This window comes from Vulpes vulpes, chromosome 13 (assembly GCF_048418805.1).
Source record: "Vulpes vulpes isolate BD-2025 chromosome 13, VulVul3, whole genome shotgun sequence".
NCBI classification, from domain to species: domain Eukaryota; kingdom Metazoa; phylum Chordata; class Mammalia; order Carnivora; family Canidae; genus Vulpes; species Vulpes vulpes.
Genome location: NC_132792.1, coordinates 33,068,029 through 33,092,192, shown reverse-complemented (window position 1 = coordinate 33,092,192; position 24,164 = coordinate 33,068,029). Strand labels below are relative to the sequence as shown.

Here is a 24,164-nt window from a genome sequence, read left to right as displayed (position 1 = left end):
AGGTTTTGTGCTTATTTGACATAGTAACAAGATAAAAAATCCAATCATGCACAAATCAATTAATCAATTAAATGTGGCTACCAAATGCAGGATAGCCAAAGCATTGTAGAGGAGAAACAGGAGTGTCTGCCGAGGGACCATCATCTTCCTGGAAGATGCTTTCATTTTTGCAGTTTTCTGGAACTCTTGCAGTGGCTTCCTCAAAATAGAAGAGAAACCTGAAGGTCAAAAAGTCAGTTACTTGCTGAATGCCTTCAACTGATAAATGTCAAGATTTTCCCACTGCTCCCTACCTCACACTCAATACTCCAGCCATACTGAACTATAGGCAATTCCTAAGCTGGTAATCATTACTCAATTGTCCTTGGTTAGCTTGGGACACAAAAACCATCATAATAGGAATAACTCTGATGCAGGGTTTCATGAAATTGTTGGAGAAATGCTAGAATCACCAGCAAACACTGATAAATAAGAGTCTTGCAGGGTTAAACCGGTTTACAATTAAAGAGGAAAAAATGGACATAATAGGATTGTTAAAAGAGAAACATTTGAATATCATAGACTAAGGAAGGCAGTTGAGAAAAATGAAGGACTTATTAGTCATCAAATGTGCTACTAGACATGCTTTTTTTTCTTAAACCAGATTCCCTAACTCAACTAATTTTGTTTATTCTAGAGATTAGGACAGACTCACAGCTATTACCTAACTTCTGTTAAATATATATAACAATATAAATTATATTTATAATTTTTCTTTTCACTTTCCAATATTAACTTCTAATCAAAATTTCCCCTATCTTATATGAAATTTTTGTGTTGGGTTCCATTCATGTCTTCCTTAGACACTAAATGTTTTTGACTATGAGGCTTCCTGTACTTTGCTGTTTCAAGCTCTGAACCTTTGTCCATGGTGTTATATCTGCCTGCAGGACCTTTCTCTGTTCTGCAAGGAAACACCTCTTTACCACTCTCAACCTTCTCCAATGTCATCTCTTGTGTGAGATTTTCCTTTGATTTTTCCTGCCCCCTCAGCCAAATGAATGAATCCAGGAAGAAACACATAACAGAAGAGATAAGTTACAAATGAAGTAATTAATTATTTGTTGAGAGGCAGTTTTCCATGGTGGTTTAGGGCACAGGCTCAGGCAACAGATTTCTTGGATTAAAACCTGAGCCCAGATAAAGAGAATTTCTGCTATCATGGAAAGTTTTACTAGATAGTACTGGAACACAAGCAACAGATTTTAAAAAAACAGCGAAGCACAAAGAAAGAATTCTAGATTTCTTTTAAGTAATGGTAGTATTACAAGAATGACTTTGTGTCCTCAGACCATGTTGGAGGGGTCCTTACCAATGTAAGAGGCTGGATGAGGAAATTATCTAAGCTAAGACTTGAGCAGGAATGTGTGCTTGGGAGGGTGGAGGTGCTATGGATTGGTTTGGTAAAACAGTCCCAGGGAGAGGGAACTTGGCAGGGAGAACCTGAAGAGGGCATAGGACATCTTTAAAATAAGAACATATACATATCAGGCTCTAATTCTGCAAACAAATTCATGGTTGGCATTGTGTTTGTACTGAAAAATAAAAGAATATGACCTAAAAGTGAATTAAGTGCCATAGGAAATAAACTCTTCTGGTTATACCAGGTCAGGATGATCAGAAGGGATGTGTCAGGAGGTTTCCTATTAATTCCTTATTTTTAATTATTTATTCATTTCACACTTATCACATGTCAAATGGTGGTAAGAATTCTATTAAGAAACTCATTGAATGTCCCAAATAGACTAGGGATGTTACATAATGAATGGATGTTCATGATCTTTTTTATCTTCAGAAGGTTTTTGTTCCAGTTGAACTCACATCTTATTGATGGACATAGTAATTATGAGTAGAATATCAGATTTGGTTTCCAGTGCAATGTGCCTAAAATGTAGTGTTTCAGAAGCTTTTAGTAGTGCTTATTAAAAATGCATATTTCCTCTTTTCCTGCCATCAACAAGCTGCACAGAGGCAGAAGCTAAGGTCCATTCAAGATGTGGCTTCACCCATAACACACCACCATAGCAATACTCCAGTAATCCTGCTTTATAAGAGGTGCTGAAGACTGCCCTCATTCACCATGGCCTGGTCCATGGAATTTGTGAAGCTGCCCATGTCTTGACACCAAGCCCAGCTTTGTGTGCTTGCTTCTAACTGTGATGTGTCTATGTATGTCAAGTTGGTGGAGGCCCTTCATGGTGAACAACAAATTAACCTAATTTAGGTTCATGAGAATAAGAAACCAGGGGAAGAGCAGACCTTTGTAAAACTAACAGAGGGAAAATCCTAGAGCGGTTGGTTACAGTTGTGTGGTAAAGCACAAAGGTAGCAAAGAATCTCAAGGATGTCACAAATACTTCAAAGGCAAAAACTGTTGAACGAATAAACTTGGCACTTGTTTTAAAAAAAAATGTATATTGGAGGTGCTTGGGGAGCCGCGGGCTTTGGTGCAGACATGGCCAAATCCAAGAACCATACTACACACAACCAGTCATGAAAATGGCACAGAAATGGCATCAAGAAACCCCAGTCACAAAAATATGAATCTCTTAAGAGGGTAGACCCCAAGCTCCTGAGGAACATGTACTTTGCCAAGAAGCACAACAAGAAGGGTCTGAAGAAGATGCAGGCCAACAACGCCAAGGCCATGACTGCATGTGCTGAGGCTATCAAGGCCCTTGTCAAGCCCAAGGAGGTTAAGCCCAAGATCCCAAAGGGTGGCAACAGCAAGCTCAATCGACTTGCCTACATCGCTCACCCCAAGCTCGGGAACCATGCTCGTGCCCGCATTGCCAAAGGTCTCAGGCTCTGCTGGCTAAAGGCCAAGGCCAAGGCTCAAACTAAGGCCCAGGCTGCAGCTGCGACCCCGGCTCCAGCTCCTGCTCCTACTCCTACAGCGCAGGTTCCCAAAGGTGCCCAGGCCCCCACAAAGGCTCCAGTGTAGAGCCTTCTGCCTGCTAATGTGAGGATGGAAGGACTGGCATGACCCCTGGGCTTCTGTCTGCATGGGCCTGGTGTCTTTCTGTGCTATTTGTACAAATAGACCTGCGGCAGGATCTGTCAAAAAATATATATATCTTAAGCCCACTATGAACCCAGTTAGAATTTCTATGGTGGGATCTAGAGTGCTAACAGACTACCAGCGTGATTCTACAGCATACCAAAGTTTGAGAACTTCCACTCTATTGATGTGATTCTAAAGTTGCTTAATGGCAGCCTGGAGCCAAGCTGGCTAAATAGGAACTGTCTGGATATTTGTTTTTGCTTTTAATTATTAACTTAATTCTATACTTTATGTGGATTTCACTAGTTTTTCCACCAATATCCTTTTCCTGTTCTGGGATCCTATCCAGGATACCACATTACATTTAGTCATTGTGTTTTATAGTCTCCTCTGGTCTATGATAGATTCTTAGTGTTTCTTTTTCTTTCTTTCTTTCTTTTTTTTTGTTGTTATTTTGTTTGTTTGTTTGTTTTTATGACCTTGATAGCTTTGAAAAGTCTTGGCCAGGTATCTTGTAGAATGCCCTTCAGTTTGGGTTTGTTTGATATTTTTCCCATAGTTATACCAGGGTTACAGATTGGGGGAAGAATACCACAGAGGAAGTATCCTTCTTATCACATTTTATCATAGGTACTACTCTCAACAAGATTTATCACTGTTGATGCTAACCTTGATCACTGGGCCAACAGAGTGTTTGCTAGTCTCTCCACTGTAAGTACTCCTCTACTCCAACACTGTACTCTTTGGAGCCACAAAGCACAACCCACAACCAAGGGGGAGGTGGGAATTCACCTTCACTTCCTGGAGTGGAGAGTATCTACATAAATTATTTGGAATTCTTGAAATTCTTTTGTAAGGGAGGTGTATCTCTTCTTCCCCATTTATTTAATTAATTTATTTAATCATTCATGTATACCAGTTCTTTTTTTTTTTACATTCTAGGTTATAATCTAATAGTATGCTATGTATTTTATGCTCAGATTTTCCAGCTTTGGTCCTTGGAAGCTTTTTCAGATTGAGTTCTGTGTCCCTTTGACATGCATTTTGCATTTTGAGCATCTTAACAAGATGCTACAAGCTCATCTTGTGTTTCCAACTCTAAATCAGCTATTTCTCTCAGCAGAGTTCTTTTTTTTTTTTTAAAGAGATTTATTTATTTATTCATGAGAGACACACATTGAGAGAGAGAGAGAGAGAGAAAGGCAAAGACATAGGCATTGGGGGAAGCAGGCTCCCCGTAGGGAGCCTGATGTGGAACTTGATCCTGGATCCCAGGATCATGACCTGAACCAAAGGCAGGCACCCAACCACTGAACCACCCAGAGTTCTTTTTCAAAATATAAATTCCTGCCTCCCAACCTCAGAAACTAAAATCCAGTTGGTCTAGGGAGGGAGCTTGAGAATATTTATTTTTAATTAAATGAAACGGAACATGCTTATAGTAAAAATAAATTCAAACAATGCAAAGGGTGTGTGTGTGTATGTGTGTGTGTATATATATATAGTGAGAGTCTATCAGTTTTCTTCCCTAATAGATATTAGGGAAGAACTATCACCAGTTTCTTACAAATCTTTTCAGAAATAATCTACACTTATTTCTGAATATGCATATATGTACACAGTATAAATCACCCATATTTTTACAGAAATGACAGTATGCTACAACACATTAATGCATCTTACTGTTTTCACCTAAAAAAACATCTTGGAAATTGTTACATGATCACAGATCAACATCATCATCTTCTATAGTGGCAGAGAGCTTCGGTGAATGGCCATGACATACTTTATTTCACCCACTGTTTATTGATAACCATTTAGATTGCCTCTGCATTTTGCCATCACAAGCAATGCTGCTAGGAACATCCTGTATATACATTTTCATTCATGTGTTAAGGCATCACTATGCTGAACTAGGAGCAGTGAAACATTGGGCCAAAAGGTATATGCCTCTAAGATTTTCATAGATTGACAAACTGTTGTCCAAAAAGGTTATGGTAACATGTACTCCCACCAACAATGTGTAAGAATTTTTCTTCACATTCTTGGTAATAAATTGTTAAAGTTGTTAAACATTTTTATCTTTGCCAGTCTGATATGTGAAAAATAGTAACTCGATGTTCATCCTTTATGAATAATAGCAATTGTATTTTCATGTTAATATTAGAATTTTTGTAGGTGTATGATCTCCCTAATCATACTTTTGTCCTTTTTTCTATCAATTTATTATTTTTGTTATTGATCTGTAAGAACTCTTTCTATATTAAGAAAACAAGTATGTCTTTACTTTCTGTGTTGTAGCTATTTTTTCAGAACACATATTTTTGTAGTTTCCTGGGTAATTCTGAGGTCAGCCAGGTTGGGACTATGGCTAGGGAATTATATATTAATTAGCATGAATATGTTCCATGTGTTGGACACCTCCAGTCATACAAAATAGTAACTGATACCTTACCAGGTGTGGTCTAAGGGTAACAAAAATCTCTGCAAAACCATCTCAGCTACTGAAAGTAGAGATTCCCAGCATTAAATCTGCCCTTTAAGGGGTAAGGCAGCGGTTACCAGGGAGATCAACTGAGCACACTGACCCATTATTGTGCAACAGCAGACCGCCCATCCCCCCCCCCCTCCTGGAATTGTCTCTAGGATTGGATACAGTTCGATCTAAGATAACAGAGACACTTTTACCATAATACCACAAGACATAGGCATGGCATTGTTAATCAGCCAGCATGAAAGTCCTGATTATCCTGTATACAACACATGCTGAGGGCAGAAATGATGAGATGCCTCTTCTCCCCCTTCAACCTTGCATACCTCAGGTCCCAAAGTCTTGTGATATCAAAATGGAAATGAACAATGCAGAGCCCAGCAGAAGAAATTAACCAAATGAAGGGCCATGCAGGGAAGGAAGACAGGAGGTCTAGAAAGAAAGGCTCTTCCTCCAAAGGGAGGGAGCTGCCACCTGGGTGCCTGAGGGTCATAATGAGGCCCCTACTTAGTGAGAGCCCCAGAAAGGGCAAGCTGGTGGGAATGAGCAGAGGAGCCACTCCAGACTCCCTTTGTGGTCTCCAGAATGAATTAGAATGTTCTGCTGAACATAAAATGAAAGAGCTGTTCCATATATAACTTTGGATTCTGTGTCTGGCTAATTGTATCTGCACTACCCTTCCTTCCAAGATGTTTGTGTAGAGGAGGGCTGTTTGTTGAGGGCTACATTCTGGGCCCAGACTCAAGCTGAGGAATTAAGAGCATCTCAGATGAAAAGCACAGACCAGTGGCTCTCAAAACACAGTCCTAGGAGCAGCAGCATCAAGAACTGGGAACTTATTAGAAATGCATATTTGGGGACCCCATCCCAGCCCTACTGAATCAAAAACCCTGGGGATGGGACCTGATAGCCTCTGTACCAATAAGCATTCCAGGTGATTCTGAACTAATGTTTGAGAACCACTGCTCTTTTTTTTTTTTTTTTAAAGATTTTATTTATTTCTTCATGAGAGACACACAGAGAGGCAGACATAGGCAGAAGGAGAAGCAAGCTCCGTGCTGGGAGCCTGATTTGGGACTCAATCTGGGGTCTCCAGGATCCGGCCCTGGGCCGAAGGTGGCGCTAAACCGCTGAGCCACCTGGGCTGCCCAAGAACCACTGCTCTTGATAGAAGCCACTGACATTGGCCTTAGCATCCAAGTTAGCAGAATGGAGCCTGTAAGCAAAAGGAAAGCACCATGCGCAATGGGGGCACTCAGGATATTCTCTCTGGGGTAGAGGCACACAGTGTACAACTGCCATCTGTCTCCCAAAACTTCCAGGTGAGCGTCTGTTGGGAATAAATATTTTCCCCAGAGAGCTGGCCCAGGGCTGGGTGCATTTCCTAGATGGGTTTCTAAACAAGAGCCTGCTACAGGAGGTTCCAGGGGAGGCCCTGGGGAATAACAGCTTTTCTATGGGCAAGGAGTTCTTTAAAATCCACCCTCACCTGTAGAGGTGGGATTCTGAAGGAGAGTTGGTTGCAATGGGGACAAGGAGGCCAATTCTTCTGTTTCAACAAAAATGGAGAGAGGGCTCTGCATGAGCTGCCCCAGGTCACGCTGCTTCTCTGGATTTCAGAGTGGAGCAAACTGGGCTTTATTCACACAATCCAAAAAAGATCGCCTTAGCAAAATGAAAGAACAAGATTTTATGCATATATCTTGATAGATTTTTCATGGCTCCAAAATAATTCTGGGCCTGGATCATTATTCCAGTTGTCTCAGTCAGCAAGTAACCTTAATGAGTACCATCTTGTGATTTATTGCCAAGTCACATTTTTTGCAAATATTTTCCTATAAAATATTTAAGGGCTACATCTGACTTTGGGTCTTTGGAAGAGATTAAGTTTCCTCTAAATGTCTCATTACTCTCTTGTGTTTTGACCACAAGTGCTGCCAATGGGAAGGCGACTGTTGGGAAGCTGTCCTCGGGGGAGCCGGCAGCTTGTCACCCTCCTCGACAGACTTTCATTATCAACTGGAAAAGATGGAGCAGACCTAAAATTTTCAAATCATTTCTCAATCACATTCCTGTATTTTAATTCCTTTGCTAGACACCAAATTCAGAAACTCCCAATACCAAAATGATTTTTAAAAAAAATATTCAGTTTCAAAAGCCATCTTGGTCCCCACCTGAGGTAAGGGGGTAAAAGGGGGCCGTGTGTGCCCTGCATGGGGATGCTCTGTCTCATCAGGGATGTTGGGTGAGAGCCTGAGGCCTTCCAGCAAGGGATGACAGAGGCTGGCCTGCCGCCAGCTGGACACTGTGTGGTCCCTGCAGTAAGAACAAACATCACTGAGACATCACAGGTCTCTCTAAACTTCCTGCTCCAGGGTGAGAGAAGCAAATTCCAAGGACTGAGATGCTGGGGATGCTGGCATTTACACTGGCATTACACTTCAGGATGCAAACTAAGAGCTCTTGAGAAGCTGTGCTTATTTTTTTTTTTTAGGGTTTAAGCAGCTTTTACACACACACACACACACACACACACACACACACACATTCTCTCACTCCCTCCCTCACTTCAAACTGTCTTTCTGCAAAGACAGCATTGTATTTATATATTATTTTAACAAGTCTCTCTCGTCTCTTTGCCATGCATTTCTAATAGATGTTCTAGAGGTCAAAAAAAGCCAACCTCCGGATATCCTGAAGTAGTGCAGATTTAACCTGAGGCTTACAGACTCCACAATATTATATGCCAAATTGTGTGTATGAGTATTTTTACCCCTAGAACCAAGAGGACATAGCTTTCATCAGAGAGTCAGAAAGGTCCATAGGTATTTAAATTGTTCAAATTTAAGTGCCATGGCCATGATTAATTTCTGTTGCCTACAAATGGACATTCTGCTGGGAACCGTGGTGAAACCATGGTTGGTTTCACCAATGCCTCCTCATCCAACACAGTGCAACACAACACATACACATAGACTAAATTATACTCATAGCCATATCTTCATTTTCTGAGGAAAAAAGAAACATTCTCATTAGAATAGAGTTCTTATACCCCAAACATCATTCTAAAAGCAGTTGTTGGTATCTGTCCTCTAAAGCTTTAAGATTTTTTTTAATTAAAAGAGAAAAAAATATATATATATATATATTTAAGATTTTATTTATTCATGAGAGACAGAGACAGAGAGAGAGAGAGAGAGGCAGAGACACAGGCAGAGGGAGAAGCAGGCTCTGCAGGGAGCCTGATGTGGGACTCGATCCCAGGACTCCAGGATCACACGTGGGCCGAAGGCAGGCACTTAACTGCTGAGCCACCCAGGGATCCCTGAGAAAAAATATTATAGATAAAATTTAAGTCCTCTTTATTCCTGGTCTAATTCCTCTTTCCAAAAGTAACTACAATGATGAATTCAGCTTGTATCCCTTCAATCCATTGTTTCAAGCTTGTACAGATATGTATCCCTGAACAATATATATGTTGCTCTTACATATTCAATATTCTGAAAGCATTGCTCTGCAACTTGTTTTCTTCACTCAGAATTATACTTTTGGAATCTATCCATATTGATAGACAAAAATCTAGTTCATGCCTTCCCATTTGCTATTTTGTACTTTATGTTTAAATGCACATTTTATTTATTCATCATTGGTGAATACTCGGGTTGTTTTAATTCCTGGATCTAATAAATGTCTCCTTGAATGAGTCTCATTGTGAGAGCATCTTCCTAGGGTGGAGACCTAGAAGTGGAACTTCTGGGCCATAGGGTATGTGCATCTTCATATTTAATAAATACTGCCAAATGGATCTCCAAAGTGGGGCATATCAATTTTCACTCCTCCAGCAACATCTGAGATTGTATGAATATTTTCCACTGGAGTTCAGATGAGAATGTACCTGACGTGAGATCTCCTGCCTCCTTCCACTTTCTGTATTCAGATAGCTATTTCTCCAAGCACAGAGATGAGAGGCCTCCAAATAAAATCTTGGGAAGGGAATCTTTGCCAAACTGTTTTCAATCCATGAGGCGCCAGTAACTTCCTATGGCACAACATGGGGTTGTATCCCAGCTTAACTGTTAAGATTCATAGCTTTTATTTCTCCTGACTTGATAATACAAGTGGAGACTCTTCCTCCACTCATACTTGTGTTGTATGACCCCACCCAGGACTGTGATACTGACCAGGAAGGGACCAAGTATCACCTTGGTTTGACCTTAGGTTAGCTAAGGCCCTTGTTGCTGCTTGGTTTGCTTGTCCATTCATTACACAAGTATTTACTGAGCACCTGAATGATGGGGTACAGAGGTCAAGAGGACAATACTGAAGTCACCATCTGTAGAGGGTGTGCACTAACAGCTTAGATTCTTACCTGTAACCTTATCTATCCCAACATGTAAAGTAGGTACTATTATTATCCCTGTTTTACAGGGCAGAGAACTGACGCTTTGAGTTCAGGATGATCTCATTTTCCCAGGCAGAGTTAAGATTCTAGCCCACCTCTCTGTCTTCAGACACAATGTCTAAATAAATTATGCATTTTAATGGGAAATTATGGCAGAAAGGGGTAGAAGATGTACAAAGGCATGAGGTGGGAATGAGCAGAATGTGTAAAGGAAATTGTAGCAGTGGAGTAGGACATAAAACAGAAAAACCATTTGGGATTGGATCACACAGGGCCTTGAATGACAGGTGAGGGCACTTTAACCTAATTTAGTGGAGAGGATGAGTCACAGGAGGCTTTTGAGCTGTGGAGTGATAATAATCAGAGCCAGAAGCAATGAAGAGAATGGAAATTGTGGGCAAAAGCAGGGAAAGCTGGGAGTCTAGCTAGGAAGTGAGGGAGACAGTGAGATCTGGCATGCTCGACATCCATTCTAACCTGTACTGCTAAGGTTGGAAAGCAGGGAACAATAAGTCACAACTCTCTTTGTAGCTGGACTTCTGGACAAAGATCCATTTTGGGGACATGGATGATACACAGGCAACAAGGTGCTGGGGTCACTTGCTTCCTAATTCAAGGACTTCTATAGCGACGGGAATCAATTTCCAATTGTTGGCAGAGGTATTAGGATTCCAAGGGTTGGGGGTTGTTCTTGGAAGCTCTGTTTCAAATGTCTTCCCCAGACTTTTCAGTAATTTATTAGCTACCTAAACCTGAGTTTTGATCAAACCAGCCTGAGGGGCTTCTATTTCTGCAAATCAATCCTAAATGAGGAGGCAACAGGAGGAGTCAGGATTTCAACTTGGTTGGAAGCAACAGGAATGGAAAACAGGAGTAGGTGTGTATGTTTCAGAGGTAGAAATGTGTAGGATGAGGCCGAATTTGGGATGCGGGATGAAGGAAATTGTCACATTTGATGCTGAGGTCTTACACAGCAATGATGTTGGGAAAATTAGGGTCATTATTGGGCACAAACAGTGGATTTTGAGAAAGTGGCTCTCTAATCTAGAACTCTGGGGAAAGCCTAAATTTCGAAAAGGGGTGAGAAGTGACAGTTATGATGTAATGACCTGTTTAGAAGCCTCTTTTCATTGGGAGCTGGGGCTCCAAAAGGTCAAAGCCTTTGGTAGCTTAGTCACCATCACAAACTCTAGGCCTGGCTCAGTGATTGGCACACTGGAGATACTCAAGAAATATTTGTTGAGCCATAAAGTTAGTGGCCCAAGGTGCAAGAAGAATTATGAAAGGAAACACATTTTTAGAGCAAGGGGGTAGGAAATAACGTAGGAGGGATGATAAAAGATGTAAAAAGAAAAAGACTACTAGATATGACAGTTGGTAATGGATAACACAGGACATTTTAAAAGTTTTTCTAAAAATAAGTCTTTTTGGGAACCCTGGGTGGCCAGCGGTTTAGCACCTGCCTTTGGCTCAGGGCGCAATCCTGGAGACCTGGGATCGAATCCCACGTCGGGCTCCCGGTGCATGGAGCCTGCTTCTCCCTCTGCCTATGTCTCTACCTCTCTCTCTCTCTCTGTGACTATCATAAATAAATAAACATTTAAAAAAATAAAAAAATAAAAAATAAAAATAAGTCTTTTTAAAAATTTGAAGTAAAACAATCATACAGAAAGCATATATCATACATGTGTAGTTTAATGAATTATCAGAGATTGTAACCACCTTCCAGGTCAAAACCCGAATAGTCCCAGCTCATCCAGAGCTCCCTTCATACCCTCTTCTCAGCCATTAATCCCCATATCTAAAGGAAACCACTATCCTGACTTCTAGCATGATAGGTTAGTTTTATCCATTTTGAGGTTTTTTTTTTTTTTTTTTTTTTTTTTAAAGAAAAAACCCAGGACTTGATTATTTTCATTACAAAGGACAGATCTTCGCAGGAGGGAGCAAATTCTGACGGCGCAGAGGAAGCTGCTACTTGCCAGCGATGAGCAGGTTCCGCAGGACCACAATGATTGAGTCCCCACATAGGAACATCTTGGAGATGTAGTGGTCCTTGTTGACTGGCTTGGACTTCTTCTTGCCCTTGCTGCTCTTGGGTACCTTGGTCCACATCTCCTTCACATTCTCCAGCACCATGTTGCAGTGCCTGTTGAAGGCCTTCACACGGCCCAGGAGCTTCTTGTTGCAGCAGTTAATAAGCACCTGGGTGTTGTTCTTGACTGACTGTGTGAGCACAGAGAGCGGACCTGTGTTAAACTCTTCCTCCTCCCACTTCTGCAGCTCCTCTGGGGTCATCTCACTCTTGGGCTTGTTGAGGAGGCTCATGGTGGTACAGGCTGCATTCCAGGTCAGCTCTGTCTTCCCCGTGTTGCTCCTGCCTCTCCCATTTTGAGCTTCATAGAGAGTCACACACTATATATTTAGTTGTGTCTGTCTTCCTTTGTTCAAAATCATGTTTGTGAAATTCATCTGTGTTTTGCATGGAACAGTAATTGTTCATATTCATTGCTGCATAGTATTCCATATACCTACCTACACTTATTTATCTGCTCTTTTTTAGAAAAAAAATTTTTTAAAGATTTTTATTTATTCATTTGAAAGAGCATGTGCAAGTGAGAGCATGAGCAGGAGGGAGGGTCAGAGGGAGAGGGAGAGGCAGACTGCCTGCTGAGCAGGGAGCCCAATATGGGGCTCAATCCCAGGACCCTGGGATCATGACCTGGGCCAAAAGCAGATGCTTGACTGACTAAGCCACCTAGGCACCCCTATCTGCTCTTTTGTTAATGGACATTTAGCTTGCTTCCTGGTTTTGGCTACTAATAAAGCAGCTATGAACATTCTTAAATAAATACTTTGGTAAGCCTACATACATATTTATATTGTATTTAAAAGTGAAATTCCTAGAACACAGGGTGTGAATATATTCAACTTTAGTGGACACCATCAAACAGTTTTCCAAAGTGGTTGAGGTAATTTATACCCCATACAACAATTGCATTTTATAATTGTTCTGTATTTTCTCAATTAGTGGTTAGGGGGTTCTATTTAGGAAATCTTACCCATCTTGGGTAATCTGTCATGGAGATAGTCTCCTTGTTTTTAATTAAAAAAATTCTAATTATTATTTTTTTTAAGTAGGCTCCATGCCCAACGTGGGGCTTGAAGTCAGACCAAGAGTCACATGCTCTACAGACTGAGCCAGTCATGCATCCCAATAGTCTCCTTTTTTTAAGATCAATAATGTGCTTAGAATTGATATTTATATGTACTGTGAGGTAGAAGGTCAAAATTAATATTTATTCCACTTGAACATCCAATTGGCTCAGCACCATTTGTCTGAAAAGACTATCCTTTCTCCACTGTTCTGCAGAACTATATCATATATTACCTATGTATAGATGTATGAGTCTGATTATGGACTGTTTGTTCCAAAAATCCGACTGTGCCATTTTCCCAGATCCTATAACTTTTCCCTCTTTGTTATTTATTCTTTGTTCCAAGAAGTAGATGTTAGCAATCAGCCATTTTTTCAATTTGCAGTGGATACTGAGATTCAGAATGAATGTTTTGCTGGATTGTTCTACTAGGAGCTGTTTCCTAAAATTCCTTTCTCTCTGTGACTCTGAGTTGAGTTGGCCAAAAGTGAAGTAGTATGAGATTTAGAGAGCAGAAATGAAGCAGGTAACATTTCAGTCTAAAGGTGGTCATCAGTAAGAGGTGGTGAGAGATGGACAGATGTGCTGTTTCCATTTTGCCTTCAGCCTTTCCGACTCTGCACCCAACCCTCCTGCCCGTCTGCCTGCTCTGCTAGCAGCAACCCTGGGCCTGCCAGCAGATGCTGTGCTATGAACATACAGAGGAAGCCATCATAGAGAGCCAACAGTCCCCTGTGGATTTCTACCCCAGCCCTCCTCCCAATTCTACTCCAGCAGCTGGATTTGCCTAGTTTCCACATTTCCCTGTAAGCCAGGTCTGGTTAGTGACCTTCCTCTGAGTCTTCAGCTCCCCTTTTCAGATCTTTTCTTCCCTACCTCTTCCCAAAATTCTGTAAGGTCCATTTCCTATAATACATTCCTTATCCCTTAACTCATAGTAGTTCTGCTTCCCTGATCAAGTCCTGACTGATACACACATGTTGAAATAATCAACACAGTGTAACAGTGGCAAGCCCTAAAACTACAGCATGGTAAAATTTGCAACAGATGAAAACCTGACACAAGAACTGCATAATGGTATTCAAGGTTGACAACACTGGCAACATGATCACATTCCTGACTTTGAACTCAAGACCCTGGAGCTGGAGAATGCACCTCCTTGCTCACCCTCCCTCTACCCATTCCTAGCTTCCTTGGACCATTCCCTTTTTATATGCTCATGTCCATCTTCCCTTCAGACTGAAAATTCACTTAGGGGCTTGCCTTAGGCATATAAAGCCAGTGCCACAAGAATGCATGGAGGGAGGGAGCAATTGGAAGGACTGATTAGCTCTGGCTAGGGAGCTCACAAAAGCCTCCATGGGGTTGCTGGCCCTTGATTTGGACTTCAAAAAGAAGAGTGGGAACAAATAGGAATAGGTAGATCACGAACCAAGCACTGTGCTAAGGACTTTGCACATTAACTTACTCATTCTCACATCCCTTCTCTGAGGCAAGTGCTAGCATATTCCCATATGAAAGTGGGAATCAGAGTAACTACGAAACTAAACCATCACCATATCCTCCCACTAATTAATATCTAGACAAAAACTAGGATGGAAGTTGATCTGTCTTAGAATTTAAGAAGAGCCTTTCCTTGGGGTGGTAATTTTAAAACTTTAGTGTGGTCCTTGAAGATGTACGGGAGGCTCAGAAAATGTGAAGAATTGTTGTGGGGGAAAGGACAGTTGTAAGCTTTGTTTTCTCCTAAGAGAAAGGAAAAGAAGAGAGAAGATGGAGAGGAGGTTACATAACCTGACAGAAGAAATGGCAGAAGGATTTTTTTTAGAGAAAAGAGCAAGCTTGGGTGAGGGATGGGGAAGGGCTGAGGGAGAGGGAAAGAACCCCAAGCAGGCTCCATGCCCAGTGTGGAGCTTGATGTGGGGCTTGATCTCACAACCCTGAGATGACCTGAGCTGAAATCCAGAATTGGAAACTCAACCAACTGAGCCACCCAGGTGGCCCCAGAAGGATATTTTTAAGAACACGACCAAGGAGGCTATAAAGAATGAGTAAAGTAACTTGTCTTTCTGTGATACATAGCCTACTGTCTTCCTGAATTTTTGGTAAAAATAGTCTGCCATACATACAAAGATATGTCCATGCAAATTTACAGAAAATAAGGAAATGGCTGGGTCTCACAATTAGGTTATAAGAAACAGCAAGAAAAGCCCTAAGGTGAACTAATTCATAGGAACAGGAGGTCAGAACAAGAGGTAACCCAGAACATAGGTCCTCCCAGGAATGTGCAAAAGGCTGGGAGAAGGCACCGGGTGTTCCTTGTGACAATCTCCTCTATGTCTTAAGGGATAAGAAGCTCCAGCTGACTCATCCATTATTTACGGAACTGAGCAAGTGTACTGAGCCTGAAGACGGGAGGTATTGGTGAACTTGGGGAAGGGCTAGTAGTGGAGGGAGGATGGAGCCACAGAGGGCTGCAGCAGGGGCCTGAGATGGGAAACATAGAGCCCTATTCTCATGGAATTCAACATCTATTTGAGACTCAAGGTATAGCAATAAAAGTAAGGAGAATAATACAAGACAGTATCTAATTCAGTGGGTAATGGACATTTTACAAAGTCTATTCATCATTCAGTTATTTTGAATAACTTTTGGTAGGGACGTTTTTGAAAACAGGCAAAAGGAGGTCTAAAAGCACTAACCTTAATGTGTGTAGATAGCATGGACAAATACCCCAGCCCTCTGCCATCTTCCCCTACATTCCCCCAAATCCCACCCTGGGAATTACCCCCTCTGCCTTCCTGAATCTTGATCAAAATTAGTAAAGAACAAGGAAATTCAGGACCTTATGATCAGGGGCTTCATTTACACCAAAGTATTTTTACCTTTGGGAATTTCCTAGAACTAGATCCCAATTAACCTCTCAGTGTTAACAATCTCTTAGGAATGCCCAAGTCAACAAATAGTTATAGCACATTGACCATGTCGAACACTGGGGCTACAGGGAGAGCCAAGTGCCTCCTTTGATGGACACAGTGACTTACAAGAAAGAACCCAGGCATGACTTTCAAATATGTAATGACTCGGCCAAATAGAGTCTTGGAGAAATGTTCAACATTTGAGCTTCAGGATGTTCTCTCCTCCAATAACCCTCTTTCCTTGGGTGCCTTTCCTTGTCAGAAGGGTTTTTGTTAAATATTAAAATATGAGGGATGTTCTCCAAGAGATTTTTCAAGAGGGCTTTGTTTTTCTTAAAAGAAAGGAGAGGGCACCTGGGTGGCTCAGTCAGTTAAGTGTCTGCCTTCGTCTCAGGTCATGATCCTGGGGTCCTGGGATTGAGCCCTCAGTCAGGGTCCCTACTCCTCGGGGAGCCTGCTTCTCCCTCTGCCCCTCCTTCTGCTCATGCTTGTGTGCGCATGCTCTCGCTTGCTCTCTCTTGCTCTCTCTCTCTCTCTCTCGCAATAAAATAAGTAAAATCTTAAAAAAAAAAAAAAGGAGGTATACAAATCCAGTAACTACATGGAATAGAATGATAGACACTATAATGTTGATATCATACCTGAAGTTGAGTGACACCGAATTTATTTTTCAGGTTTAATTAAGCCTGAAGCCCCTGAAATACCCCATCCCAAATCATTACAGAGGAGAGAAGCAGATGGCTTGCAGTAATGAAGAAAAACGGCAAAATGGCATTTTAGGATTTTGTCAGAAACCCTGAATCCTCTGAGAAATTAACCCCAAAGAGCTGGTTACCCATCCTCTCGCCTGAAGGCTGCTTTTGGAAATTAGGACGGGCTCTGCTTCTCCAGGTGAAGTACTCTCTGCGCGCTGTGCTCAGTAATAACTCCAGAGCAGGGCCTGCCTGTTGCTTCCTAAGTCAGCTCCCTTCTCCAAGCTCATGGAAATGTCATTGCTTTTCTTAAGATTTCTGAGAATTCCCAGGGGCCTTCTGGCTAGAATTCTAGCATCTGCTTCTGTAACATAGTGTAAATGCACAAATTGGCTTACTGTCCTCAAGTGTGGACCCTGCTTCTGCCCTGAAACTGCCAGTCTATAATCACCACTAAAAGCCTCTCATGGGACACCTGGGTGGCTCAGTCCACTGAGCATCAGACTCTTGATTTTGGCTTAGGTCATGATCTCAGGGTCGCGAGATCGAGCCTGGCAACGGGCTCTGCACTCAGCATGGAGTCTGCTTGTCTCTCTCTCTCTCCTTTCCCTTCTGCTCCTCCCCCTTCTCTTTCTTTCTCAAATAAATAAATAGATAAAATCTTAAAAACACACACACAATAATACTAAAAAAATAAAAGCCTCTCACATGAGATAATGTGTGTATGTAGAAAAGTTTGTTTGGTCAACATCAAACATCAGCGAGACCTGTTCTTAACAAGCCTTTGCCAGGCTCATGCTCTCTCTGTCTCCTCACTTCCTTTCCTTCCTTCTTCCCTTCTTTCGACCTAATGTTCAAATTCTTCCCATTGGTTTATGTGGTACAACTTAGCTCTCCTCAGCTCCTTCTCCTAAGCCTTTGTGTAGCTAATGTGGTTTAAATAGCCAGATCAAGTTCTTTGATGAACGCATCTTCCTCTCATGGAGTATGGTATTTTTAATATGTCCACAGATATGTCTTTCAAAGTTTTAAACATGTCTCTGATAGGTCTTCCAAGGGGTGATACCAAATTCGCCTCCCCTTGAGTATGGGCTGAATTTAGTGACTCACTTCCAACAAATTCATGTGGCAGAAGTGATGTATGACTTCCCAGGTGAGCACATAAAAGGGGAGCACTATGACTTCCTCCTCTCAGGTCACTCAGCCTGGGGCAAGCCACCTGCCATGTCACCAGGACACTCAAGCAGGTGTGGAAGCCCAGAGAAACTTCTCTCTTTCTCTTCCTCCATTGCTAATGATTTCCACCAAACACAGTTCTGGGTCAGAGTGCAAAGTGTGAGAGGGGTGAGGGGAAGGTGCTGGATTACAGCAGAGGACGAGAAAGACAAGTGACACTGAAGTGATCAGGTGCAATGGACAAGGGATAGGCTCTGAAGTCACAAAAACCTCAGTTTGTGAGCTCCACTTCTTACTACCATCCCCTTGAAGCTTCTGAAACTGCAGTTTGCTCCTCTGTACCATGAGGCATTACCTCTTTCAGAGAGATGCCCTTGGGAGCAAGTGTGTTGAAGCAGAGATAGGCTTGGTGTCAGGCCTGGCCCAATGTAAGCACTCACTTAGCAACGGTAATTATCATTACTGATTGAGCACCTACTGCGTGTGAGGCACTGTGGAAGCTGCATTATAGTATATTATCATAGCATTTTTATTTTATTTTATTTATTTATTTTAAAGATTTTATTTATTTATTCATGACAGACACAGAGAGACAGAGAGAGAGAGAGAGAGAGAGAGGCAGAGACACAGACAGCAGGCTTCATGCAGGGAGCCCGACGTGGGACTCGATCCCGAGACTCCAGGATCAGGCCCTGGGCTGAAGGCGGTGCTAAACCACTGGGCCACCGGGGCTGCCCTATCATAGCATTTTTAATACTCACACAGCAACTCAACAAGGTCGATAGGCAATAATGGGGGCATAGTGTGTCCCCAAAGAAATATCTAAATCATAACCCCAAGTACCTGTGAATGTGATCTTATTTGGAAACAGGGTCTTTGTAGATATAATTAAGTATCTAAGGGTAAGATCATCCTGGATTTAGAGAAGGCCCTAAATTGGATGACTTGGTGGTATTAGGAGAGAAAGGAGGCCGTAAGACAGGAGAGACACAGGAAAGGCCACGGGAAGCTGGAAGCAGACATTAGGAGTAATGTTGCCACAAACCAAGGAAGACCAGAGCTGGAAGGATTCTCCTCCAGACCCTTTGGTGGGTATGACCTTGCTGACACCTCAATTCTGTACTTCTTGCCTCTAAAATTATGAAAAAATCAATTTCTATTATTTTAAGCCACTGTGTTTATGGTCATTTGTTACAGCAGCCCTAGGAAACCAATACATATGTTTTTATGCCCACTTTATAGGTAAGGAAATGAAAGTGAACTAACTTGCTTGGGGTCTGTTTTTATGTAAAGAACCGATTTATGCTACGTAAACATAAAACTGAGTGCCCATAAGAGAAATGATCAGGAACCAAAACAAGAAAATGAGGACAAATGCATAGCTCCAGGTGTCTACTGGAGAAAAGGAAAATTAGTGCACATCATTTCACTTAATGTGCAACTTCGTGCAAATACAAGAGCTTACTTAATTAGGCCAGGAGCAACCCTCTTGGAAGGAAAAAGGTAGCAAAATAGAACTCAGGGTAACATATAAAACAGCTCAGCACAACTCTTTGGAAGAGACCAGGCCAGCTAAAACCAGCCCAAACCAACCCTGAGGACCCATGATTTAGACTCTGGGGAGACTTTGAACAGATTAAATTAATAGAGCAATTAGGGGGCAGGAAACCGGCTAAGCCTCTTAAAATCTAGGAATTGAAAGAGAAATTTTCAGAACAATTTGGTTTGGAGGAAGGAATCAAGCCTTGCACTTTAATTTCTCTTTGTTTGGTTTCTTTTTAAGATGCTGAAATGGCAAGTCTGAAGAGCAATAAATAATCACAGATTTCTTATGAAATTCAAACAATGGGGAATCATTAAAGGTCTACCCATTTCCGAAGGAGCCAAGAAGCCGTGCCTCGTCTTGAAGGTTTAATCTACTTACACAGAGGGAAAAGATTTCTCCACCCTACACCACTGTCATCCCAAGAGGCTTCACTTGCTTTTCTTTTGAAAAAAAAAATTTTGCATTTTCCGTAGTTGCAAAAATAACAAATGTTCAATGTACAAAACTAGGAAAACTTGAAAAAGCACAAAGAAAAGAAAAAATTAAACACAATAATCCCACCTCCCACGTATTGACATATTTTCCTCTGATATTTTAGATATAGCTATAGCTATGTACATATAATTCAAAACCAAATGACTGTAGTTACTACTCCAGCATGTTCATGGGAGAGGCAGGGTGAGACATAAAGCATATTTGTGGAGAAAAAAATAAAATAAAACAGGTAACACTTAATAGACTTTACTTTGTGCCAAATATCCTCTTGAGTACTTCATACATACTAACTCTAAGAAACTTTTGCCTGCCACCAAATCCAAAGATATTCATCCGTATTTAATTCATTTAATTCTCAATACCGCTTTATTTGTTAGTGCCATCCCTACTTTGTAGATAGGGAAACTGAGGCACACCAAGAGCCGTGCCACACATCACACTGCCAACAAGTGGTGAGCTGGGATTTGCTCCAGTCTAGGCCGGAGGCAAGTGCTCAGCTGCTTCTCTTCAGACACTAGCGTAGGGGAGGGACTCACGGTTCAGTTTCCCCTGGTTGGTCGCTTCTGTCCCAGTCACCTCTGCCAGTCATCAAGAAATCTCAGTTTGTAATCTTGAGGCAGAGAGCACTGGGGGAAACTGGCCCAAGGAGAGCCTAGGAAGGCCCACCCCGGCCTGGCGTCCAGCCCAATGCTGGGTTCTGGCCATGCCCACGTCCACCCACGCCCACTCACCCCCACCCCCACTGTGGGCAGAGCCTGAGAGGTGAGGGCCGCTGAAACCCAGACAGCAGAACAGATAGCCACATAGTGCTCTGAACTTTAAGAAAAAGTCCACCACACACATATTCGGGTTGTGCAGGTGGTTTTGGAGAAATCCTAGAGTTCCCAATTCCAGAGAAGTGGCTGAACCCCACGTCTGAGCTGGGATAATGAAGGGGGGAAAGAAGGCTGGGTGGGCTGAGATTCCAGAGGCAGCCACGAGCCCTTGGGGATCTAGATAAATCTTGAGTAGGACATCGTACTTAACACAAATATGGATCCATTTCTACACTCCCAGAGGTGTAGAAAGATGGAGAAAGGTAGAGAGTAGACCTGGAAAGACAAACTGAGGTTAGTGTGCCATAAAGAAAGATGTTAATGATTTCACACCCAATTGCAGTGTAAAAGAGCACCTGTTTCCTTATAATACCTGTATAGATCCTGGGCTGTACCACTTGTAGGAAGCTGTGTAATGATTCTCAACAATCAGGTCCAAATCCCTGGACTCTCTAAGTGTGACCACATACTGGAGAAAGATACTTGCAGGTGTGATTAAGGATCCTCATGGATCTTTGCTACATGCAATCACTAAGTATCCTTATACCCCCCCCCCTCCCCCGCTCCATTGATCTAGCAGCAACCGGAGGCCAGGGAAATTTGACCTACGAGAAGACAACTGACACAGAGCAGAGAATGGAGTCATGTGACTGCAAGCCAAGAAATGCCCACAGCTACCAGAAGTTTGTGTTTGAACCCAGCTTCAACAGCTATAAAATGTATGACCTAGGACAAGTTCTTCCACCTCTCTAGGCTGTCATTACTTGTTTGCAAGGTGATGACGGTGTCTCCTACCTACCTGTGCTAACAGGATTAGATGACACAATGATGTCGATGCGTTCAATGCAGTACCTGGACTCCCTTTCTTCATTGATCTAGTGGCCGTCAGCCCACTTTTCTATAAAGGGCCAAACTGTAAATATTTTAGGTTTTGTAGACCACAGTCCGTGTTGGAACTACTCAATCAACTCTGTTGTTGCAGCCCTTAGTCACAGATGATACATAAATGAATGAGCATGGCTGTGCCTGTAAAAGTTTACCTACAAAAACGGGCAGTGTACAGGATTTGGACCACAAACTATACAGTTTGTCAGTCCTTTATCTAAATGAAAGAGGAGTCAGCAAACTATGACTCACAGGCCAAATCTTGCCTGGGTCTTGTTTTTGTGACTTATGAGCTGAAGATGATTTTTACATGTTTTTAAATGGTTGTAAAACAGAAGAAGAGAAATGTTTTATGACACATGAAAATTGTAGTGAATTCAAATTTCAGTATCCATAAATAAAGTTTTATTGGAACACACATGTTTGTTTATGCATCAACCATGGCTGCTCTCATGCTACAAAGGTCAAGTTGAATAGATGCAACAGAGACTATAAATGACACCCTCACTGATCTGTACTGCTGCTCAGTGGCTATTGTGCACTAAAGACGGGCTGGGGGATGCCTGGGTGGCTCAGCAGTCTGCTTTCAGCCCAGGGCGTGATCCTGGAGTCCTGGGATTGAATCCCACATTGGGCTCCCCGCATGGAGCCTGTTTCTCCCTCTGCTTATGTCTCTGCCTCTCTCTCAATCTGTCTCTCATAAATAAATAAATAAAATATTAAAAAATAAATAAAGATGGGCTGGTCTTTGTTCTTGGCTCTTGGAAATTACCCTCTAAAGTCTTGGAATTTCCCAAGTGTTAGGAGTGTTTTTGTTATTCATGGTCGGGCCTTATGGTTTATGCTAATGAGGTGACTCCCAGGTGGGTCCCTGGATAGTTTATGCAGATGAGATGGTACAGATGGGGGACAGGACACATCAGAAAGACCAGCTATGTGATTAGAACCATTTGAGCCACAGCGAGGTGGTATCAGTCTGACCTCCAGGGAAAGAAGGGGACTGGAATTGAGTTCATTTGGTTGGCCATTGATTCGGTCATGTCTATGTAATGAAACTCCAATTAAAACTCTAGACACAAACCTTGAATGAGCTTCCCTGGTTGTTGAAACACATCACAATGGTTGGAGAGTGACACATCCTGAGAACATGGACAACTTCACTTTTGAGACCCTCTAAACTTCCCTCTCTGCATCTCTGTGTTTGGCTGGTCCTGAGTTGTATCCTTTACAGTAAAGCAGTACTCATAAGCATAGCACTTTTCTGAGTTCTGTGAGTTATTCTAGTGAATTCTTGAACTTGAGGGGGTGGTGGGGACTCCTAAATCTATAGCCAGCTGGTTATAATGTGGATGACCTTGAAACCCCAGAGCCTGAGACTGGTTTCCAAAGTAAGAGGAGTCTTGCAGAGAACTGTGCCCTTGACCTGTGAAATTTGATCCAATTCCAGGTAGCTAGAACCAGAATTGCATTGCAGCAGTGCATGACAAATTGCAGTGGCACTGTTAAAACTCAACAGTATTTTCAGGGTCAAATCACATCACAATGTGGTGGCATTACATGTATTTTATTATTTTACTCATGTATAATATGTGTATATGTGTGTATACCGGTCATGTCAAAATAAACCAAAAAAGAGAAAAATGGACTCTAAATGTCACATTTTTTTAGGGTACAGTGGAGTGTGGCTTATTGTTGAATCCAATGGCAAAGCATGAGATCACACTATAGCTATACTAAAAGAATACAGTACATGTCAGCATTATTCGATTAAGTACTCATCACAGTGTTCCCAACTCACAGGAAAGCAGCAAGCAGAAAAGTTAGGAAATTTAAAATGACATATCTCATGATGGTACAATTCCTTCACAAATGTGAAAAAATGAAAATGAAGCTGCAACCACAGTGGCTCATTTTTGAGTGGCCCCTTCTTAGCCAAACAAGGAAAGCCAACTATTTATAACGAGTTATTTAAATTATGTTTGATCACAACAGCTAAAGAAATCTGTCCAGAGAAAATAATTGTGTTTATTAGGTTTTCTTCAATTGCTTAAAGAATTTGAAGACTTTGGGGATAACAAAAATAGTCAATTATAAAACAAGGTAAATAATTTTGAGTGGTTCTCTGTGGCTTTGCTGAAATGATAGATGTTACTGATACTGGTCAATTGTTTGAGAAGTCAATACCAAGTGTGAAGTGGCTGAGGAATGCAGGTTATGAATAGTCTGCATGGAACAACTAGAGTTGAGAATATTTTCAAAGAAGTTAATTACTTCAATAGAAACTGAAGTGGAATCTGCTAAGATGTGTTACAATTGATGATGATAAAAAAAAATAGGTGTGGAGCAGAAAGTATTCGTCGGAAAATTTTACATAGCTTGTGGAAATAAGATATTAAAAATATACAGTTATTCATTGTATTATTCATCAGCTGGTACTTGGCAGAAAACACTTCATTCTATCTTGTGGGGTTGAACTGGTAGTGTCATTTGTCATGGACATAACCATTGTCAGTTCTGTGGATTTTTGTCACCAATAGAAACTA

General features: G+C 41.7%; 2 pseudogenes; one reads left to right on the top strand and one right to left on the bottom strand.

The window, feature by feature from the left end:
* The first annotated feature begins 2,494 nt into the window (after positions 1-2,494).
* Positions 2,495-2,986, top strand: LOC112917137 (large ribosomal subunit protein eL29 pseudogene; annotated as a pseudogene).
* Positions 2,987-11,910: 8,924 nt separating this feature from the next.
* LOC112917138 (small nuclear ribonucleoprotein Sm D2 pseudogene) lies at positions 11,911-12,272 on the bottom strand (annotated as a pseudogene).
* Between the last annotated feature and the right edge of the window lie 11,892 nt (positions 12,273-24,164).